We start from the raw sequence: 8,244 nt of genomic DNA, 5'->3' as shown, positions 1-8,244 counted from the left end.
GCTCCGGCGCCCCGCGCGGGTTTGGGGTCCCTGGCGGGGGGCAGTGTTGCAGGAAGCCGAGCGCCATGAAGCAGGAGAGGGTTGAGTCCCGGGGGACCGCGGAGCTCTGCCCCTTTCTTGGAGAGAAAATGGCACTGCTCGGGCCTGAGGAGAGGGCGGGGGCAGGCCGAGCCTGGGCTTGGAACCCTACAAAAAAAAATGTAAAAGAAAGAAAGAGAAAGGCACGTGGCACAGGTTAGGCACGAGCGTGGGGGAGGCTGCTCCGCTTGGCCTGGGCCAGGCCAACCCCGTCCTGGACCTGTCCTGGGGGAAGGAGCTGGGACCCCACCGGTCACTTCCATTTGTCAGCGCCCAGCCACCCCCACGCCCGTGCCTGGGAGGGAAGGCTGGGTCGGCCCTGCAATCTCCACTTGGCGGGGAATAAACCCTGGGCGTAAAACTTCGACATCCTTTTTCCTTTTTTTAAACAAAAATTGCCCGGGAGAGCCCCGCTACCAACGCGTCCTCGTCCAGCCTTCAGGGCACTCGGGGTTTGGGCTGATCTCTTGTTCCCCCGCCCTGGGCTGGGGGCCACTAGCGAAGCCTGGCACAGGAAAGCTGTGCAAGCTCCGGGCTGCTGTCGACTTGTGCTTGGGAAACAGGTGCATTGACAGCCCCATAATATCCCTGCAACTTTCCGGTGGGTTGTACCGGGAGGGTGTTCTGTGCCTGGCACGGAAATGTGGCCAGCCTGCCAGGTCCTTGGGAATGGAAGCGAAGTTGTTACATTGTCTCTCTTTAGGTCATTCCCCCCCGCCCCTTGATCCCTGCCCAAGGCGACGAAGGTCTCCTTGAAGCATGCAAAGGTGGCTCCTCCTGTCTTGGTAGGGAGCTGGCTGCGCGGAAAGTTTAGCTGAATTCTGCTGCAAACCATATTAAAAAAGGAATAAAAGTTACCTTACAAGCGCCGAGGTGTAAAGCCAGGAATCGCGGTTATTTATTGTCCCGGCGCTGGCCTTGGCATAAAGATGCTGTTTGCTCTCTCCAGTGCAGTGACCCTGCGGAAGCAACGGGCATCGTTTTGATCGTTTACCATAGAAATAACAGAATCGAAAAATACTGCAAGGAAACTTCCAGTCTGGCTCTGGGCGCGAGGAAGGAATACTCCTTTCTCACGCAAGCAGAGAGAAGTGAATCGGGGATCCCGTGAGCACTGGCAACAGAGTTCAAAGCATCCCTATCTAACCAGTCCTACTGAGAAAAAAAAAGTGATCGATTACCTAGTGTCTCGGGTCTGTTGTGATTATTTGCTCCCCCACACACCTGTTTTCTGAGAGCGTGCAGTGGCTATTCTGCGATTCTGCTTCAGGGCCAAATCCTGGCCTCCCTGCTCAGGGGGCACAGCCCCAGTGCAGCAAAGCCACGACTCATCGGGAAGAAGCAAGCAGGATCTGACCCGTGATCCCTTCCCAAAGGCAGGGGGATTGGCTTTAAATAGCACCACATCAGACTGGGGTTTTCTCAACACATTGGAGCTTTGTTCCAGCCAGAGACACCTGCACAAATGGGTTTCAGACCTCCTGCAAAAAAAAAAAGAGGGAAAACAAAACAAAACAAAACAAAGAACTAAAAAGGCTTCAGCACCTGCCCGAGCAGGGCTGCGGATTTTAGTCAGGTTATAAGGAAAAGACCAAAAATAAACAACCCCTTGCTTTTAAAAAGGGCTGCTTGATGTTTTTATTGCGCAGTAAAACTTTTTTTTCTCTTCAAAATAGCTTTTGACAAAAAAATTCTAAGCACTGTGTTTTATTGAATTACTGAGATTTAATGGTTTAATGGGTGAATGCGAGGAGGAGAAGCTGTAAACCTGAATAATAGCATCGCAGCTATGCGGTATCTGGTACACGCCTCCTTGTACAACTCTTGTTAAACGCAGCGTGATCTGTATCTGTCATGGATTTAATATGTCTTAATTCAAATATATCTCCCTGATCAATTTCTTTTTATGAGGACTGTAAAATAAAGAAAATATTTTATGGTTAAATAATAGACAGTTAAATGCGGATTGGCAAGAAGGATGCGATCACGTGGAAACGCGGCGGGCTCCGCGGTGGGTAGGGAAACGGCGGGATCTGCCCGGGTCCTTCCAGTTTGGACGATGGCATTTTTTAGAAAGCACTTCGGAATTGAACCCCATTCATTCTCCCCCCTCCAAGCCCCAGGACCATTCGGATGATTTTCTACGAGGCCTAAATACTCCTGAAGGTGCAGTCGGGGTGGTGCATTGTGACCCTGCGCGCTCGCAATCCCGTAGGCATGCACACATGTGCACACGCACACACGTGAACACGTAGGGATGCACACACGCGCGCCTACTGCGATGAAAACCCATCTGGCCTCTGAGCCCCGGCTTTAGCCCTGAAGCCAAAAATCCTACCGAATGCTCGGGACTCTGCGACCGCTTGGGCCAGCAAAAACTAGGACCAAGCGAGGCGCATGGAGCAGTCGGTGAAAGGCCGTATGAAACGTGCCGAACCTCGAAACATCTGGGCTGTGGGAGGGGATCCGCTTCCAAATACATGAAGATAACGGCCTCAGCGATGGGGCCGGGGTGGCATCTTTTTGTGCCGGCCGTATTATGCAAATGTATGCTAATTACCCCGCGCACCACTTACAGACAATCGTCTGTAATGCGCGCCTTATTGATATTTAGGGGAAAGAGGGCGATATTTTATACCGTGCGCACAGGCTCCGGGGGAACCATTCAGATGAGAGGTAAATTAAAGCTTTCCTCAGCAAGACCTTCAAACCTGTTAGTACACCCTGGCTAGACGAGATTAGCAACACGCACTAATGCAATTAAATTGCGGGGGGGGGGCAAACAAGTCAGCACCAGACACCCCCAGCAAGGCTCATCCCCGCCAGCGGTGCCAGGGCAGTGGTGCCAGCCCCAGGGTTTCCATCTCCCCAGCGGCTGAAGCCGAGGCGCAGCGAGCAGGGCACTCCTTGGCTGCATTCACATCTGGGTGCTGTGGGGAAGGGCAGTGCCGCTGGGCCGGGGTCGGGGCCGGGAAGGCGCCTCTGGGCCGCCACGCGTGCCTTGTGCCCACCTTTCTACTCCCGCCAGGCCGGGCAGCGCGCGGGAGCGGCGGGAACTCTGCCTCCGGCTCTGCGCGCCCCCCTTGACCTCGGGGCTGGGGCACCAGCGGGTGCCAGACTCCTGGAGCAGCCTCGCCAGGGCTGAGCTGGGAGGGCCACCAGTGTCTGCAGCATGGACACCCCACGCCGCCCGGTCTGCGCCAGTGCACTCCAAACTGGCCCGCCTCGAGAGCAGCCCGCGGGGCAGCCCACTCGGAGCGAGTCCCCTGCGCGGGACGGGGCGGGTCCTCGCGTGCCCCAGGCGGGGGCCGGCACTGCCCGGGGCTGCGCGGCGGAGCCCCCCCCGACCCCCGCAGGCTTTGCTGGGGTAGCACGAGGCAGAGCGGGGCAGGGGCGGCTTTGCCTCGGCCGGCTTTCCAGATGCAGCGTCATGTGTTCTTGCGTGAAGTGCGCGGAGCGCAGGCACCTAAGGGGAAAAAGGGAGAAAAAAATATCACATCTCATCAAATCAAACCAGTCCATCGGAGTCCCGGGTCCTTGCTCCCCAAGCGGATCCGCAGCAGAGATTTTACACGTGAGGGGGCTCCTCTAAGAGATAAACTGTAGCTTTCTGCTGCCTCTTTCCCTCCCCCCCATCTGCGAGGGAAGGCGAGAGCCTGTAGGAGGCTGAGGATCTCCCAGCGACTTTCTGCACGGAGCTGCAGCCGGCCAGTCCCGCGACTCAGGGCTGATGGGGAAAACCAGAGCGCGGCGCTCACTGAGGACCCGGGGGAGAGCTCCTTCCTGCCCAACTTCACTTCTGCTCTGGCCACAAAGTTTCGAAGCAGTCATTCCTAGTGCACTCTCGCTTCATAAACGCCCCTAATAGGTCTCTAGGTGCACGTCCCACTCATTTATTTCCTAATATTGTAAAAATAAAATGAAATCAAATCAAATCAAATAAATTAAAACATAGGCCAATCGTGTTGAGCTGGTTCCCGTGCTGATGAAACGCTGTATTAACAAAAAAAAGGTGTATATTTTTTCTGTCTGTCTGAGCGTCAACATTTGAAGAAGCTGTTGAGATAAATCAAATAGTGACACTTTGACGGCTTTCCTTGTATAAGCAATATGGTTACCATATGGCATTGTTATTTATGAATGACAGCATAAATCGTATTACAAAGTCCATCGCAATAATAGTGCATTTTATTGGAAAGCTGCTCTGTTGGCACTAGGCTTTACGTGGCAACCTCCGTACGGGCAAGGGGCATCGGGAAAAATCACGCTTTTTCCTGACGGAGCTTCAGTGGGGTGGTTTTTATTTTTACAGTTATTAAAAATGTTGCTGCAGGAGGGGAAGTGTGGGGCTAGCGAAGAAGCGTGCAGCGCCGGGCAGCAGCACCATCAGGACTGCTAAGATATTATCCAGAGAGCCGCTTTTACGCGACTGATCCTTCCTTCATTCCTTTAAAAAAAATACACACGCGCCCTACCCTGTTTCACTCAATCACTGGCGAATGCATTTTTATATAGCAACCTTTTATAAGCACAACTGAGAGAACAATAAATTTTAATGGTATGAAAGAAAGGTGCGCCTTTGTAAGCTCCCCCGCCCATTGTGGTGGTTTTTAAAAAATGGCATTTAAAAAGTTACAGCTTTGGCTGAGATTTTCATGATTTCCCTTTTCTTTTACATTACACTCCTGTGAAACTCTGACAAAGAACTTTTGTTCCGAAGTGTGTTTTACAGAGGGAGGCTACAACACAACACATGTGGTCTTCACGGGTCATAGGTCGAACGGCCTAGAAGTGGCTAAGATCGGCAAAATCAAAGGTAACCTGCAACTTAATATCCTGTTGATGATCTTGTTGAATTTATGAGTGTCTGTGATACAGACAACGGGGCAAGTGATTCTGTTAAATTGCTCTGTTCTTTTCAGGTTAAACAGCCAGCATCCTCGCCCTCAGCCCAGCCCGCGCCCCTCTCTTCGCTCCAGAGGGAAACAAAGCTGGAATTTGGCAGAGAAAGCATGCATCGCATCTCCACTTTCAACCCCCCATCCCATTCCTCTCGTCCCAAAGATACATGCATCAAGATATAGTTTGTACACGTACGCATATCAATCCGGCTTCACGCCACCTTTCATTCCCCGCAGAAGGTCCATGGCAGTATTTTGCAATACCATCGGCGCACATTTCCGAGGCGAACAGAAACCTACTGACCAAACAACGATCAGGTGCCGGGTCCCTTCCAATACTCAGCTGTCCTCTGGAAAGCTGATGATCACCACCCCAAGGAGTGGGAGATGGTAAAAGACGAAGACGGTCTACGCAGTGAGAGGAAAAGCTCTGCCTCTCACCCCATCGGGATAAGCAGTCCGTAAGCACGAGAGGAGAGCTGGCTTAAAGAAAATTTCGGAACAACTTACAGGCAGGGAAAAAGCTCCCCAGCGAGGCTGCCGGGGGTGCTGCGGGCCTGGCAGTACTGCAGTGCGTGCACCTTCCAGAGACCTGTTGAAAAACTTATTTCACTAAAACACTTTACCACCGCGTTTGCCCGGCCGCTCTCTTCCTTCTAAAGAATGAGCTTAAGTCTGCATTTCTGGCAATGGCCCTGAAAGCGACTGCAGGGGTTTTTTCCCCTCTCTCTCTCTCGCTCGCTCTCTCGCTCTCTCCCCCTCTCTCTCTCTTTCCCTTTTCACCCTGTGACATGGGGAAAGGGGTTTTGCGGTTTGTAGAGAAATAAAGCACTTCTTAGAGGGGACGGCGACGTGACTTTGAACTTGGATCAGCTCCTCTGTTTCCTGCAGAGAGAGAAGAACTGGAGCCTTAAAGAATAGCAAAGAGCGTCCAGCCTGCGGGCTATCGGGCTGCAATGAACGAATTCCCCCCGAAGTGTCCCAAAGCAGCCTCCCGGAGCCAGCACGCAGAGCAGGGGGATCTGGGAACGGGGGAGAGGAAAGAAAGAAAGAGAGAGAGAGGAAGGAAGGAGGCAGGCTTTCTTGGAGACGTTAGCATTGTTTTTCCCCCCTCCATGAAATATGCTCAACACCGCATTTTTCTTGGAGGTGTTTGGGGCCTTTCCATTCTCAGAGGCAGGATCTTTCTTCAAACTCTTTGCCCGAGAAGTGGGGCTGAATAAGTAAGTGGCTAATTGTCTGGACGATTATTCAGCTATCTTGGAGGCTGCCGGGGTGGGAGACTGGAAGTGCCAAGCTGCGCTCCCTCTCTACCGCCCCAGCCGTGATTCGGGGGCACCCCTCCAGCCCTCCTTTCGGAGACGGGCTCGAGAAAAGGACAGCCCGTTTGCTCGCTGGCTGTGCCCGCAGGCTGCAGGGTCAGTTCAAGGACAGCGCACGCCCTGAATCTCCAGCCTGGAAAGACAACTTTGGGGAGCAAGCGCTGCTCGCCAGAAAGACAGGATCAAGTCACGGCTGGAGAGAGGAGGAAGAGACTTCAGCTGACGGAGGCGTCCCTCCGCATTCATTTGGCGTTTACCGTCCCCAGCGCTCAGTCCGGACTAGCAGGACTCCCTGTCTTCTGTGCATGAAACCCCGCGCCGGACAAAGAATTACGCACCTCCGATCTGCGTAGATTTCACCTTGTGAACTGGCATTTCATCTTATTGAGGGTGGGGGATCTCCATTTGAACAATCAGATCAGAGAGGGAAAAAAACTGTTGGCAAAATTACCTTTCCTGCACTTATCAATAGACGTCCTAATCCCTGTCTGTCTGTCTAGTAAATACTATAGATCTATGACCCAGTAAATATGTATACGAACACACAACCAAGCAGAGACCGACGCGAAGCCCGTTTGCCAGCCTGTCTCAATTCGGTGCAGGATGCACTGACGTGAGGAGTAAAAGGGATGTCGCGGGGGAAAAAATTTAGTCCGCCCCTTAAAATTATATATACACATACACACACACATATATCCACAGACTCCACTGTATTTTATTTTTCTTCTCTGGTAAGCACGAGCGTAAATGTAGGGGCGAAGACAGGCTGGTCAAGACCACAAATGTTATTTTTTCTCTATATATATTATTATTAAGGGGGGGGAAGCCTTGTGTGCTACAGCCTGGCCCCAGACGAGTATTTTTCACCCACTACAGAACAAACCCAAGCAGGGGCCAGACGGGCATTGCCTGGAGGGGGAGGGGACGAGGACTTGCCTGCTCTGCCTGGATGTGTGCGGGTGGGATTGTGTTTATCCCTGCCCCCGAAGGACCCGCGTTTCAAAAAGCAGGACTTGTTGGTTTGTGAAAAAGGGAAAGAAACATTTTAAAAAAAGAAAAGAAAAGAAAAAGAAACAAGCCAATCCTGGCGCCTCTGCTTGCTCTGCTATGCACACCCACATGCAGATTGATTCCTCTACCCTGCACAAGTGGTTCAAAACACCCAGCAGCCGGGGCTATTATTTCTTCTATTCCCCCCAGATGGAGTCGCATCGTTAGCCCGACTTTGTCCGCTTTCCCTGGCTCTCCGGGGCTGGCTCCGGCCGAGGGCGAGGAGGCGAGTCCTCCAATCCCGCCCCCCCCAAAAAAAGATTGTTGGCGTTGGAAGCGCCGGGCTTTGTTTGTTTGCTTCCCGAGGAGGCGGCGAGTGGCCAAGCGCAGCCTGGCTCCGTGTGCCCCCCTGGCTCCAACCCCCCTGCTAAGGAACCCCCCACAAAATAATAATAATACTAGCCCCAGCCCCCGCCGTGCGTGCTGGAAGCCGAGCCCCAGCCTGGGTCGCGCTGCGCGGCGGCGGCGGCAGCAGCCCCGCTCCGCCTGGCCGTGCGGCAGGGCTGGGGGCGGGGTGGCGATGGGGATGGCGACGGAGCTGGGGGCGGGGAAGCTGGAGCAGCTTCGCGGCCGCCGCCGCCGCCGCTGCTGGCCGGAGCCGGCGCGGGAGGGAGAGGCGGGAAGGAGCCCGGCAGGCGCGAGCCGCGATTAGCCGGGCCGGGGGACGCCTGGATTGATGGGGCCAGCCCGGCCAATGAGCGGGCGCCGGGAGAGTGACCGCGCTGCTGTTAAAGGGGGCGTTTGAAGAGGCGCTGCCAGTCCAGCCGGGGAGTGCGAGCGAGAGGCTGGGCGGAGCGGAGGGGGTGGGGAGCTGAGAAAAATAAAAGCGGCGGCAGCGGCGCCCCGAGATAAACCCCGGAGGAGACAGACAGACGGACTGACGGGCGGGAGGG

This window comes from Crocodylus porosus, unplaced genomic scaffold, assembly GCF_001723895.1.
Source record: "Crocodylus porosus isolate Cpor-Errol unplaced genomic scaffold, CroPor_comp1, whole genome shotgun sequence".
Classification (NCBI taxonomy): Eukaryota; Metazoa; Chordata; order Crocodylia; family Crocodylidae; genus Crocodylus; species Crocodylus porosus.
This window is presented reverse-complemented; position numbering follows the sequence as displayed.